Source organism: Oenanthe melanoleuca, chromosome 2 (assembly GCF_029582105.1).
Source record: "Oenanthe melanoleuca isolate GR-GAL-2019-014 chromosome 2, OMel1.0, whole genome shotgun sequence".
Taxonomy (NCBI): Eukaryota; Metazoa; Chordata; class Aves; order Passeriformes; family Muscicapidae; genus Oenanthe; species Oenanthe melanoleuca.
In genome coordinates, this window is record NC_079335.1 from 39,866,618 (window position 1) to 39,881,463 (window position 14,846).

Consider the following 14,846-nt stretch of genomic DNA (forward strand, 5'->3'; position numbering starts at 1 on the left):
TTCCTGCTGTTCTTCTGCTTCCATGGATGAGTTCCACAGATCATCTCCACAAACTGAAAAATGTTCCTTGCAGGCAAATAGATACAAAGAGTTAAATTGCAGTCATATATATTACAGTAATACAGTTAAAACTGTAGCATATGCTCTTTGTCTCTAATCCTCCTCTTGGTTATGCTCAGTCTCTTTGTTTCCCTTGAGTTTTAGATCTGCAGCTAGGGAGGGTAACACAGCATTCTACACCTCTGCCATTTTTCATGGGCAGAATATTTTGTTCCTTCTTACCTTTCTGGGTTCACCTTGGGAGTAATTTGTATGTTGGATAATGTGCTTTTTGCATCGTCATTCGTTGTTCTACATCTCCAGCTTATATTCAAGTTATCTGTCTGTGATAATCTGCATATATTAGATACTGTATTTTGTTACAAGTTTTGGGTCTGCATATTTTTAAAACAACAACTGTTCTAGAGCTCTAGAGCATAGCTCTAGAATCTCTAGTTCCAAGGGTGGCCCACACCTTGATCCCCTTGCTGCTTCCTGTCTCTACACTTTTCTGCTCTCACACCAGGTCCGTTTTCTGCATTAGAGCATTGTGTGAGAATGATAAATTGTTTTTGTTTTGTTTTGTTTTTTACAACAGTAGTGGCATGTTACTCTTGCCTATATAAAACTAGGCTTGTGCCACACAAGCATGAATGAGTGGTTACCTATAGACAGCAGGTCAGCCAGAGAGACTGATGTGTTTGACCTGCCATGGGCGATGTCATGTATGACATATGAGACAGAGCTGCACAAGCATGAAAACAAGCTTTCATACCTCGACTCAGTGATCAGAAAGCATTTTTCCAGGATTGGAGCAGGAATGAAGAAGGAGAGATGGATAACTTGTATGAGGAAATTACTGGTAAATAAACAGTTATGTAAAATAACAGTAATAAACAGTGCAGTTTATATCATAAAATCAGCTGCAAATTTGGATTCCTCGTTAAAAATCTTTTCATTTCTGCCATTTCTCAGGTCTGTACAATCCATAGTCTTTATATATGTTAGCTTGTAAGGATATTCTGCTGTGTGTATTAACCACTTTAAATGCCTGGTTTAAATATTTCTAACCTATTTGTTTGCCTTGGCCTTCAGTTTTTCCCTTTAAAAAATGGCACAGTGTGATTTTGTGCTGTAGTCAGTAAAAGCAGCACTTGTAAAGCACTCCTTTTTGTACTCTGCTCCACATCTAACAAATTCTGTACAATTGACTTTCAGTAATCTCTTAACAGTAGAGCCCTTTTTAGATCAACAGCCTACAAAACTAAGTTTTTTATTTGTGGCACTTTGCTTGTTTTAGCTTGTTTTTCTCAAAACTTGACGTGTTTTTTTTTCTACACAGTCAAAAGTAGCACATCCTTTTAAAAATGCTTTTTTACCTTGCAGAAGAATTTTACCTAAAACGTTGTGTGTAATCAAGGATACCAGAAGAGGGCAGCATTGTCTTTCGGGAACAAAGGCTGGGTGCTGGCAACTGTTAGGAAAGACAAAAAAAATCTACATTGAAGTTTTTATAGTGAAATATTTATTTGAGTAACTTGCTTAGATACAAACACGTATTTGTAAAATGTGGAGTCAGTCTCAGAAGAGTCTTTATGATTTTACCAAGTAATTTTCTGAAATTCCTGTGTTAGGTGTATAGTAATAACAGGTTTTCTTCTGAGTTGTGCTTTAATGCAGTCGGAGACCTTTCCAGAACTGATGGTGTGGATAAAGCTTTTCATTCATAACCATTCAAGGTGCCACACTGTAAAAGGGTCAGTATGGTTTGACTAGCTGTGTAATTGGGCATTTGATGTCTTCAGCAGCCAGAGTTACTTTGAGCTTCATCCTAATGCTTACTTGAGACCTTGTGTTGAGAACTGGGCATCTGGGCACATGAGGAAAGCACAGCTGTGCAGAAAGCTGCCGTGGCTGACACACCCCATGCCTGTGCATGCCTTACAGATGTGTAATGCAGTAGCTGCTGTTCCTGCTGCACAGTGCCGCTGCTTGTTTGCTACCTGGAGCAGAGGCAAAGGCTGGGAGCCCTGAGTTGTGAAACAAGTACACATTATATGTTCTGAAGCCTGTGGCACTATAGCCTGGCCCCTGCAGGGCATTCTTGGAGAAACAAGTGTCACCTGAAGGAAGGTGCCTCAGAGCCATGCTTGCCACTCTGCTGCCCAGGGCCTCAGCAAGATTTTTGTGTCCATTCCAGATACTCAAGCTGTGCCACAAACAGATCCCATCCCTACCTTCAGTATTTGCAGAAGCAACTAACCTCACTGTCCAGCAAACTGGCAGGTTTTCAGTCCCGAGAGTTTACAGTCTCTGGCAGTTGTTGATCTGCTTTCTGAAAATTGGGCCAAATATAAAATGGTGGCCAAAAAAGCAAGTGTCATATTTAAGGCATAAACCAGATCTATCAATGTTTCCACAGCTTGATCTCAGCTTTGCCAATGATGCCAGTGCAGAGATGAGTACTGGCAACAATCTTGCTCAGATGTAGTTTCAACTTTTCTTGAAAAAAACAATAAAACCAGCACATTTCCAAACAATTGTAATAGCAGAGGAAGGACATACTGAATACTGAATATTCAAAGGCCGGAGTGGGAATTTGCATGGGCATAAATGTCAGGCTTGTTAGCCCAAATAACACAAAATGCCAGTAAACAACATGTGAGAGGTAGAAAATGGGTAATGAGCTATCTTCTTACAAAAACCTCTAGTGCTTCATTCCACGGCTCTTCTTTTCTACTCCCCAAAATATGGATTGTGTGAATGTGTTTGTAGAAAGGTATTACAGGATCATCATTTTAAGTACCTGTACTAATGACTTCTCTACTTCTAAGAACCAGGATTTTAGGTTTTGTTTAATTCTTACTAAAACTTTTTAATTATGGCATGCAACTCCAGGACCTTATCTCGCTCCAGAAATTTGGTTTAAAAATAAAGCAGACTATATTCCCCTTGGTCACAAAAATATATCTCATTTTTAATTTTTTGTTTTTGTGGGTAAGATAGTGATAATGATGTGATACTAACTTGAGATTTAAAAATAAATTAATCATATAGGCAAAGGTTCACAATGGTATCCAAGTGTCTAGTTGCCTTTAGGTACCTCAAGTAGAATACTGTATGTCCACATCTTCTCCAATTCCTACTTTTCTGCTTTGGGGTTTAATGTAACTTAATTGTCACCCAAGTCCCAACAAGGGATCATGAAGCAGCTGGTTTTGCTTTGTCCTGAAAGCAGAAAATGCTCTTGCTGAAAGCTCAAAATGCTTCTTCTGGATTACGCCTTGAAGGTAAATGAAGCTGTTGCAAACAACACAAGATATTGGTGCAAGTGCTCCCACAAAACCAGAAAGACAAAGGTGTTCAATGGAAGTTCCTTTGTGACAGCTAAGAAATCTAAATTCCACGCAGGGAAAATTTATGAAAGTGTATGACAGCTATCTTTTCTTCTCTTAGGCTTCAATATATGGGACTGGTTTTATTCGTTCCCATGCTGTCTGCACAAATTATCTTGGTTGTGTGGTGGACATGTAGCAGGACACCAGGTCTCAGTCCATCTATTTAACCCTTCTGGAGAAAAGAAGCCCCACTATGGTCTTGGTACCACAGAGGAAAGCTTAATTTGCTTGCAGGTACTGTGCGAGGTTCAAATTTTATCCTTTTTTTTTCTCTCTCCAGAGATTATAGTGTTTGTAAGTTAATTGCTTTTAATGATGCAGCCTTGATTTGCTGCTAAGCTGTTCAGAGATTTCAGGATCAATATTAAAAAAGAGAGATTGAAAAAGCTGTTAAAAGTGTTTAGTCACAAACAAGAATGGCAAGAACACCAACTTTGCTCCTCTGACAATTCTTAAAGCTCTGTGTCAAAGCCATTTCCTAATTAGAACTTGGGGATATGGCTAAGAACAGTTGATAAAATCTTTAATGAAAATAGCTGAACAGTAAGCTTTTCACTGTATTGTTCTCTGACATCCTAGAAGTAAATATTTTAGAAACTTTCCCTCAGAGTAGAATAGAAAGAATAGAAATTTCTGGCTTGTATTTTAACTATAACCTCAATGATACTAGAACAAAAAACAGCAGTATACTTAAGAGTACCTGAAAAAAATGAAGTCCTGATTCCCTTCAAGTCAATAATGAGTCTGCTGTTGCCTCCTGACTGCTAACAGGTAAAAGGTAGAAGATGCAGAGATGAGGGGACGGGCGGGCCGTGGATGCCCCCAAATGAGGACTGGGACAAACTCACAGCCACCAAGTGCTGATTTGGCCACCAGTTCCTACTTTTTTATGGGGTCTGGCCATCCCTTCCCTAGCTAGGGCTCACAGTGACCACACCATCTCACGCCAGTACAATATATTTCCCTCAGGGGAGCAGAGAAAATAATGGAAAATTGTTCCTGCAGTAATTCAACTACTGAGAAAAGAAAGTGCTGACATTTGCACTTTTTTCATGAGAAAAGGAGCAGTACAAGCCTCTATCAGGTGAATGCTCAGCCCTTTCAGTTTCAATGAAGATAAATTGTCAGACACAATGCAATACCCTGTTCCTAGAACTGTAATATTTCAGACTTGCCTTCCAGTCCCACCTTTTCTCCAGCATTTCCTTTTAGCTGAATATTCTCCCTAGCCTTTGCAGTTCCCCTGTCCCTTGGCCCCAGCCTCAATTTGAGGGCCTTACAGAGAGAGGGGGTCTACTTGAGGCATATGCCATGCAAAACCTAAAATCTGCTGTTTAAAGAGCTGACTGGAGGTGGCGAAAGTGCTGCACTTTGGTAGGGGGCACAACAGGAGTCTGTGAATAAATATAGATGCTCCACGCTGTAATCCAAGGGAACAATATTAATTTCCTCTGAAGATGCCAGTCTATTTCCATGAAAATGCAAAGCTGAAAACAAAGAGCTCGTCTTCAAAATTTTCTTCAAGCTTTAAATGCTGCCTGGCAATGGGAGCATTTATCATCTGTAGGCAAGGTGTCCAAAAGTTAGGGAGTACTATGCAATGCTTATGCTAAAACTGTGAGATCTAAGTTGTTTAGTGTCTATAACCACAAATTTCGAATTCTGACAGCAGATCTGACAAAACAGCCTATGTCAGTAAGATAGTAGTAAGGGGAATTGAAGATTCCTTTCCTGGTGTGTATGTTACCATACATGTCATTAGCCCATGCCTCAGTTTAACCATTAGAAAACATGCTTTGTGGCACTTAACCCCTTTGGCAAATGCCTTTACAAAGAGAACTCTATAAGAAGCATTTTATTAGTTAAATGAGACCTTACCCAGCTGGCCCTAGATCTTGGTGCAGGACAAACCAAGTCAGTGATCTGCTTTCCTCCTGATTTCTTATTGGGAAAAAACAGGATAAGGCAGCAGGTAAAAGACAGAAGAACGAGCAAGAGCAAATGAGAGGGGGGTTGCCTGCCCGTTCTACAGGGAATGTGATGTAGATTTTAGCCTCTGAATCCAGACAGCTTCTTGCTTATCGCAGCCTGAGACTGGCACTATCTCTGAGGAATTTTGGAAGCAGACCATGTTTGGCAGATTTCCTCTTACAAGACAGTTTGGCATCAGTAATATTTGCCCCCTTTTCCTGCAGGCATGTGCACAGCTGAGTTGTCCAGCCTGGCTTTCATTACTTTTCCTCAGAGGAGAAGCTCTACCTTTGTTTTCTCTTTCCATTTAAAAAGTCACAGCAGAACCTTGAAATGCTTGAATTTCTGGAAATATCAGAGGTGAAAGTGCAGCAGCTCCAAAGATCCTAGTGCTGGCAGGACTTCTGAGCAGAATAAAAAGCAGCAGCAAGAGGACAAAAAATTGCCTGCTTAACTGAGAAGTGCTTGTTTCCTGCACCATGTGGCTGAATAAAAAAGCTGCTGTATACTGTGCTAATATAAATAGTAGGTAATGTCTTCATGTCCGAGGAAGCTGAAGTGTAGTGGCTTTGGGCCACACAGTGCAGTTGGTGGTAGTGGAGGCTGATGTGCATTTGAAGGATTGGGATTCACTGGCTCTCCTTGCCAGGATACCTTTTTCTCTGCTCCCACACTGTAATTTTCAGAGCAAACTTCACTGTGCAGCCAGTAATGGCAGATGGTTTTCAGCTTGATTACTTCTACTGTCATTTAGTTAAGGTTCCCACATGTAATTTTTGTTCTCCTTATGTTTATACATTAGAAGGGGATGCTTGGAAATACTTGTTTTGTGGGAGTGTAATATGCACAAGGAACACTGGATAATGATTACAGCAGCATGGGATTATCAAATTACTATTATTTTAGACTGTGTGTTTGTAATTAATTAGACTTTTGAGCCTGCCACCTCCTTGTGAACTGTTTATAATCAAAATTAGTTTGATTGTAACTGATAAAAATGAGTGTGTTCAAATATGCCTTATTTTCCTGACCCATTTTGTGTGTGTGGATAGAATGGTTCAAATCAGTTGTTTGTCTTCAGGGAAGAGCTACAGCATCTCTGAGATCTTTGTCTGTCTGATGGTTTTTTTGTTTTGTTTTTTTTTTTTTTTTGAGCGTGGGAAGCAAGCAGTAGTTCATTAGAAGGGTGAAAAATGAAGGGCAGGAAATGATTGGGGAATGAAAGAACTTTGGGTTGGATTTGATCACAATTGAATTGAAGCTGTTAAGCAGTAAGTTTTATAACCACAACTCTTTGGGAAGTTCCTTCAAGTTCTCTGTCCTGAAGCTCAGATCACTGAAATGTTGTTTTCTCAGAGGATGCCTGTGAGCTCTTTTTTGGTCAAGAGTTGTCATTTGGGAGGGCACCAGCCCCCTCCAGGCTGCTGCACATGAGTAATCAACATTAGTTCATACCTTTCACAAGCAGGAATATGGTTTTATCTTGGCACTACTCTTGGTGCTGTACAATTAATCGGTGCTTTGCATGGTATTAGGTGGGACCTTAAAAGATAATTAAGGCTGTGTCCTCCATAGGAGGTGGAATACATATAGAAAATGGAAACCTCTGGGAGCAGAGAGATGCATTTTTAAATATTTGAATTAACTTAATGGTAACAAAGGTTTGTGATGTATGATAAGAAATGTGTTGAACTCCCACAGTGTGCCATTTTTCAGGCCTGTGACCTGAGAAAAAGAAGAAGCAAGTGGTAAAACCTCTGTTCTGGTACAGATTTACTTATCATAAATTTAAAAAAAAAAAAAAAATCACCAAGCCCTGAAAACTACTACACTACACTAGCACACTAGGTAAGGATTTGTATGCATGTAATTGACCCTGTTTACTTTACATATGAGTACAAGCTGTAACCTTATTCTATTCCAGTGTACAAATCTAGGGCTGTTTAAATATAAGCAGATAAACCAAATAAACTAAAATTAAATACAAAACTGCGTTTACTCAAAATTTTATCCTTTTTCTTTTGTATTAACTTGGTTACACATACAGACACATTGCATGCAGTAAAGTCCCAAACAGGGGTTGTAGATGCAAAATAGCTGCTTGCTAACAGAGAGTCTAACATTGTGTCAACTGTTTCAGCTGAGTGCTCTGCATTGCTCCGATATGTTGTTCAATTCTCTAGTGAACTGTATGGGAATCTGTACAGAAGATAAACAACAACGAAAGGAAAAGTATAAAAAATCAGTCCTTGGTTGTCATTTGAATCTAGGCAGTGCTTTGTCAGATACAAATTTTAAATACCTCTTTTAAAAGTTAGTGGGGTTTTTTTTCTATATTAGTATTCTGTTCATATATATTAAGAAGTATTTCTCTCACTTGGATTGCGTCAATATAATATTTGATCTATTCATGGCATGTTTTTCTTGCTGTAGAAATGAAGAGTTTACCTATTCCTGTAGCAATGATACAAATATTAAAAAGAGTAAGGATATCAAAAAGATACTTTCCATCCTGAAGAAATAATGTCTTCTGTCAGGGACAAAATCGATTTTGCTTGAGATTTGACAGTACTCAGTCCAGCTAGAAGTTATTTTTTTCCTTAGCAGGAATGAGCATCAAATGCAGCTTTGTTTTTCATGTTTCAGATGACATGCCTAAAGTTGTGATCATCTGTGGAGGGGAGTTCTTTCTTTCATTGTGGGTTGATATTCTTTGAGCTGGAAACCCTTTCAGTGTGGACAAACAATTTTTTGTGTGTATGAGATGAAAGCACCTGGCAGTAGAAATGCTGTGGGCTAGCACCCAATTTGATCCCTGCTTTCTTGCATGGAGTCTGCATTCTTCATCCATCCATTCCTCTCTACTTGATGTCTTGTCAAATGTGCCACTGTCTGATAGCCATTCAAGAATGTCTTGGGCATTTTTTAGTGTGCTAGTTATGTCTAATTGCGAATCTTCCTGCAGCTGAGCAATCTCTTGTCACAGGCTTATCTGAACTGGGTTTAGAGACAAAGGAAGTGTGGATAGTGTCTACCCAGCCTCAAGGGTTTTGCTTTGCAGTTTGTAGCTTGTTATTAAAACATTCCTGATGTTTTACCTCTCTAAATTGAAAGGAAGAAGCAAAGAAGACATGAGAATTTTACAGCAGGAGTGTCAGATGCTCTGGTTTGAGGTCCATCAGAAAGATCAAGTGATGTTTGGATTCCAGTTGTTTTCTCAGTGGAGCATGCTAATAAAAGAGGCACGCTCTTGTTCTTTCAATGTCTGTTTAGTTTTATTGTATCATGTTTTGTATGTTGTTTTGTATCATTGTATTTAGTTTTATTGTATCATGCACAAATTTGCTTTGGTACTGCCAGTGTCCTGGACTGTGAGATATCTTGTCAGACATCTCTCAGGAGATGTGGGATGCTATGGCAGTGCATGCAGAAACCAGTAATGTTTAGCTTAAATACTCTGTAGGTACCTGTTCACATCTTATTCTGTAGTTCTTAGCAGTGAGATTTGGCAGAGGAACAGTTTCCTCTCCCCTCCAAAATTCTATGCTAATTCTAAGGCTTTCTAAAAGTATTTGTGATGTCAGGTTTAAAATTAGCAATTTTGTTTTAGAGAACTTATTGAACATTTTGTTAAACGTTCCCCTGTACCTTTTTAAAATGTCTTTTTCTGGAGTTTTAGTTGATTAGTTTGGTTAGTTTGTTTTGGGGTTGGTTTGTTTGTTTGTTGATTTTGTTTATTTGTTTTTGTAAGGAATATCCTGTTCTTTAGTGTAAGTATAACTAAGCTTCAGAATGGTTCTAAATAAACAAGATCTAAGAAAGTCCTCCTGCCTTTCCCAATCAATACCTGAAAAATACTGTGGTGCATGCAAGATTTGAATCTAGTGTTTCAATTTCTGTTGATGAAAATCTAGTCATGCAGGAAAGCATTAGAGGAAATTGAGCTTCTTGTAATAATGAACCCACTCATACCATTCAAATTTGAAGTGCATAATATGAATACCTGTGAGAAAACTTGAAGTGTACTTCCTGCATGCAAATAGTCTCTGTGTACCCTTTCCAGGTATTGTGTGCTCCTGAGCCCATCTTAGATTTCCCTAAAAACCTCCACCAATTATAAATCAAAGCATCAAGGAAAAATAGAGATTTTTTTTTTTCCAGAACAAATTTCAGCTAACAGTTCCCCACTCTTCACTTTAGAGAAGTTTCTTATGAGTGCTTCCATGTTTCTTAGAAATCTATTTTTTGCTCTGCTTTTCCTGGGTTGACAACTTGTTTTCCTGAAAAAAAAAGCTGAAGGAATAATCTTTTCCTTCGTCAGTGAGAGCTGGCTGATTATCTCTGCCTTTGAAGAGCCCTGTGGAACAGTCATCTGGTTTGGTGCTGCTGTAGCACTAATGAACTGCAGCTGATGCCTGGGATGTGCAGCCTGTCATTCATGAAGAGCACAGAAAATACTTCCAACACACTCAGCAATGGCACTTTGAAAAGCATTTAATGACACATTTCCTTTTGCAATATATAGCCAGAAAAATTTCATGCACATATGCAGGGAGAGATGGATAGCAGAGGAATCTCAGGAAAAATCTCTTCTTTTTTGTGAGAAAATCCTTTCCATGGAAAAAGAAAAATATTTTAGCAAAACTTTCCAATTTAACTATGCTTGTAGGACAGTATATTGCATTTTTACACTCTGTTTGTTTTATGTGTGCTAAACTGAGAACAGATTTTTTTGTATAAAATAGGGAGAAGCACAGTTTATTTTAGTTTTTACACAATCCACTGAAATTATTTAAAAAACGTTATTTCAGAGCACCATTCAAAAATTGTCAGTTACAATGAGAGCTAGTAATGATCTATAAAATGATGAACTTCTCCATTTCTGGATACCAATGTTATGTTGTTATGAGCTAACTGTTTAGTAAGTTCCTCCTTGTCAGGACTTTTGTTTGTTCCTGGGTAGCAGTGAAACAGGTCCATGGAATATATAAATTGGAATGATTTTGGGCTGGCTGCTCTTTGGTATAAGGAGTGAAAAAACTTTACATCAGGCTATTATCCCGTTTTTAAAAACTGACAGATGGGTTATCACACTGGCCTTTCATTAGATTTTTTATTTTCTTTTTTTTTTCTAATATTGGTCCAATTTTACATAAATCCTGTCCTGATTGCATGGTCAGACTGATCCTACTGATCTTCCCATTTCATATTTCTAAGCCACCTGCAAGCCTTGGCTGATGACTGGGTAGTCATCATCCAGTACAGCTGACAGTGAATGACTATTTGCAAACCTCTTTATCTGCAAAAACTAAGATAAACTGGTTGAGTTTGAAGCTTTTTCTGGAAATTCACTGAATGGGAGGCACAGTAGAGGGTTCTGGTGCTGTCTTGGTGGCTGCAGGCATGTTGGGGAGTTGGGGTCCATGGTGCTGCAGACGAGTCCTGAGGTGGTTGATGGGAACATTCACCAGGGGATTGCCAGCAGCTGCATGGCCATGTCTTCCTCTGAGGCTCAACAGAAGACTAAATAAGTTATTTTGAGAATTGTCTCATTGCAAAAACATGGAGTTGGGCAGTAGTTGTGCAGGTTGAAGAAGGGTGCTGAAGGTTTTCTAATATAGTACATGCTTTTTATTTTTTTTGCATTTAAAGGCAAGATTTCTGAGAATGTGCAACAAGTATCAGTAAAGATTTTTCTCAGTTGAAATAGTGTTAATAAGTTCACTGTCATTTAGGAAAAAATAAAAAGGCTATAAAACTATGAGAAGAGTATGCTTTCAAATTTTAGTTGGTTTACCAGCTTGTAAAATATTTCCATAATTTTTAATCTTATTGAATAATAATGAAAAAAATAATGTAGAAATTTTCCTAGGTTCTCATATTTCCCTTAATGGGAGATGATCAAAACAGATTTAGTAAGTATAGGTCTCATAAACGTATGCTGCTGTAATAGTGTCAATGCCTGATAATTAATTCTAGCTTTGAGTAACATTGCAACTTACAGCCTGAGGTAATATCTAACATATTCAGAGATCACAGGAAGGTTTGAGTAGGGGAGTAGGGTTTTGGGTTTGGCATTTGCCTCCAATTTTTTATTTTTTTTTTTTTTTTAAAGAAAAGGTGGCTAATTTTAAGACTATTTAATGACTGCCATGCTTACAAATTTCTGTATTTGTCCAGGCTCACTTAACCCATATGGGTAAGTCCATGTGGAAGGAAATCCCTGGTTCTGAATGAAATTCATATGGTTAAAAGTGCAACATAGAGAAGAAGCAAAGAAAGAAATGCAAAGGATCCTGCTGGTTCTGTTTCCTTTGATTCCTGTAAAGGGTTGAGTCCCAAGGCCTGCCATATTGATGCTGCTCTCTACAGAGTGGCCTTGTACTTCAGAGCTTTTGTTTTTTAAATACATGGCCTTATTTCGTTGGAAGTGAGGAATGTTTTCCTACTGACTGTGCCTCCATTGCTTTTCAACAAGGCCAAATGCATCATGCCTTTGTCATTCTTCCTTTTTATTTATTCCTGGTGATGTTTCAATGATCTTTTAGAGTCCAATTCAGATTTTGGGACAGTAAATATGATGTCAGGATTCTAAAATCCATGTACCAAAGAGCAAATGACTGCTTTGCATAAGCACACAAAACAGAGGGCAAAAATCTCTGCATCTGCAACTGAAGTTAATTTTATCAGGCTTCACAGGTTCACCTCCTGAATACAAACTCCACCATCAGTTCTGTTGGAGAGAAATATGGGAGCAAAATAAGACAGACACTGAAGTTTACTGTGGAGAATTGAAGATCTCTTGGGCTGAAGCCTGTGTTTTCAGCAGTCAGGAGTGTAGACTGTAATTGTGTTTGGAGTAGCAATGGGAAATACTTAATGATAACTGTGTATAAAACCAGAAGGTTCCATTTTCTTGCATGTTCTTAGGAAAATTTGCTTCCCTAAGTTTCAGAAAGAAATGTTTGGATATATAAAAAAGTAAAGGAGAAGAAATGTATCAGTCCCCTAAATTTGAAGAGTTAAAAAGTCAAAGGCTTCATGAAAGTAGCACTGTGGCAGTATTTGCTTTCTTTGCTACTTGCAGTCCAACAGGGAGAAGATGAATTACTGGACTGAGTTGATGAATATGGACAGGAAATTAAAAAGTAGATTTGTAAGGTTTCAGCATGAACTGTTTTCTTGAATTATTTAGGAAAACCTTGTACATAGCACAATCCTAGCAACAAATGTGTCCCTTACACATTTGGCAAGAAAGATATTTCAGGATTATGACAGAAAAATTTGGTTTCTGTGATACAAGAAATTGTTACATTTCACTTCCATTTCCTTAACGGAAAGTTCTAATTTATTGTAGAGTGAGGAATTCCTTTTCCTTTCCACTCAATGTTTTCTTTTAAAAATGTTGAAGAATTCTGGCTTATTAGCTAGTTTGATAAATCAGTTTTCTTGCATGAGCCTTTGAAAAAGATACAGTCTCCTGAGGTGTTTAGAAGAATTGCCTCTCATTATTATACCAAAAGGAAAAATGTAAAGGAAAAAAAGCCACTAATCAGACACAAGTCTCTTCTGTTTTGTCAAATGGGAACTGTCAGAGGCTAGGAGAAGTCATGCTGGATCCCAAATAGAAATAAATATGGCAGCTTTTATCTGTTCTACATAAGCATAATCCTGCTAGTAAACGTGCTGTTAAAAATAAAATATTCACAATTGCTGAGGAGCTCTTACACCTTTTTTATGCTTCCTCTGTTGAAAGCAGCCATGAAAAACATGCCAAATACTGCTGGCAGGCCAGGTTCAGAGGAGGAAAGTGCTTGTATTCCACTGCAGCAAACACTGTCTCCAGTGTTGTCCCAGCAAAGGACCAGGTGCCTCACAGACAGCACCTGACCCATTGTGCTGTGGCAGCTCAGCTGAGCAAAGGGACATCTCTACACCTCACCTGCTGATGGGCCAGCAAAGCCCCTCCTTTGGAGCTGCTGAGGTCTAGCTGACCACCTCTGGCACAAACCACATCTGCTGAGTATTTGGAGAACATAAAATCTCAGACCACCAGGGTGATCATCCTCATCAGATTTGCTGCCAGAGCCTGAGTTCAGCCCTGTTATCGCAACCTGGCACACATATTATGCAAAACAGAGGGGGAATTGACGGCATTGCACCCCCCGGTTTTGGTTAAAAACTCAAAAACACCTCAAGAAAAAATTTGAATTTTATCGTTTTCGCAAATGCATGCTAATTTTCTTCCTTTGTTTTAGTTTTTATAGTGAAACCTTATCTGTAAATCAACCTAAGATAAATGCCTGGGTTGCTTTAGCCAAATCCGCAAGCTATGATATCATCTGTCTATTTAACACATATAAAAATTTTCACAAATTTGCTGCATAAATTTATAAAAACATTTTGCAGAATTTAAAAAATTTAGCTGACCAAATTATAAAAAGTTACTACCTAGCTAAACAGTTTGTTCAAAGTTAAGGCTTTGCCTCTTAGCTAAAGAAACTCTGTTTAACTCTAAAATAAGTTTGTGTATTCTAGTAGTATTAATTTTAGTTTTAATATTTGTACCCTGCAAATACTAATCAAAGCAATATCCAATGTATTAATTGTTGAACAAAACGGGGAGATGTTGGGGAAAATGAAACTGAGGAATCTTGCAAATATGAATGCTCATATTCTGGGAATTGTTGGGGAAGGTAGAACAGGAAAGCCCTAGTTATTAAATTACCATAAACACAATAGGATGGCTCACCGAAGCTAATCCACTCTTAATTAAACAATGCTTTTGGCCAGAGGGCAAGGCCAAAAGACACAAAAGACTGACCCGAACCCAAAGATTAGATCTTAGAGTTTAGAATGTCACATGCTATGCTAATGTAAGATTTCCTATAGGCTGCATGTAATTGCTATAGAATTAGTATTTTGTATTAGATTAGTTCTTAGGAATTAGAATATTCATGATGGAAGTGAATTTATTGTGTTACAAACGGGAAGTCACTCTCTCCTCTTCTCTTCTCTCTTTCTCTTCCTATCTTTACTCCTTGCTCTTCTTCTCCCACTTCTGCTCTCCTTTCCCTCTCCCTTTACCCCAATATCCTTTTAACCCATTACTCCTCTCCTCTTCTTCCTCTCTTCTCTCTTTTCTTTTCCTCTTCTCTTCCCCTCTTTACCTTCTTTACTCTCTCCCTATACCCTCCTTCTTCTCTCTTTCTCTCCCCCTTTTTATCTCTTTAATCTGCACGTGGCTGTGCCGGGCAGCTCCTAGCAGACTCTCTTATAATAAACTGCAACTGTAGCTTTTAGCATTTACAGAGCGTCTGAGTCTTGTTCCTCGCGTCCACCCTGATACAAGGAGTCCAGGAGTCTCCCGCAATCCAGGAATTAAGTGTTGCACTTGCTGGGTCCTACATGGTATTTGAGTGCTAGCTGCTGGTACCA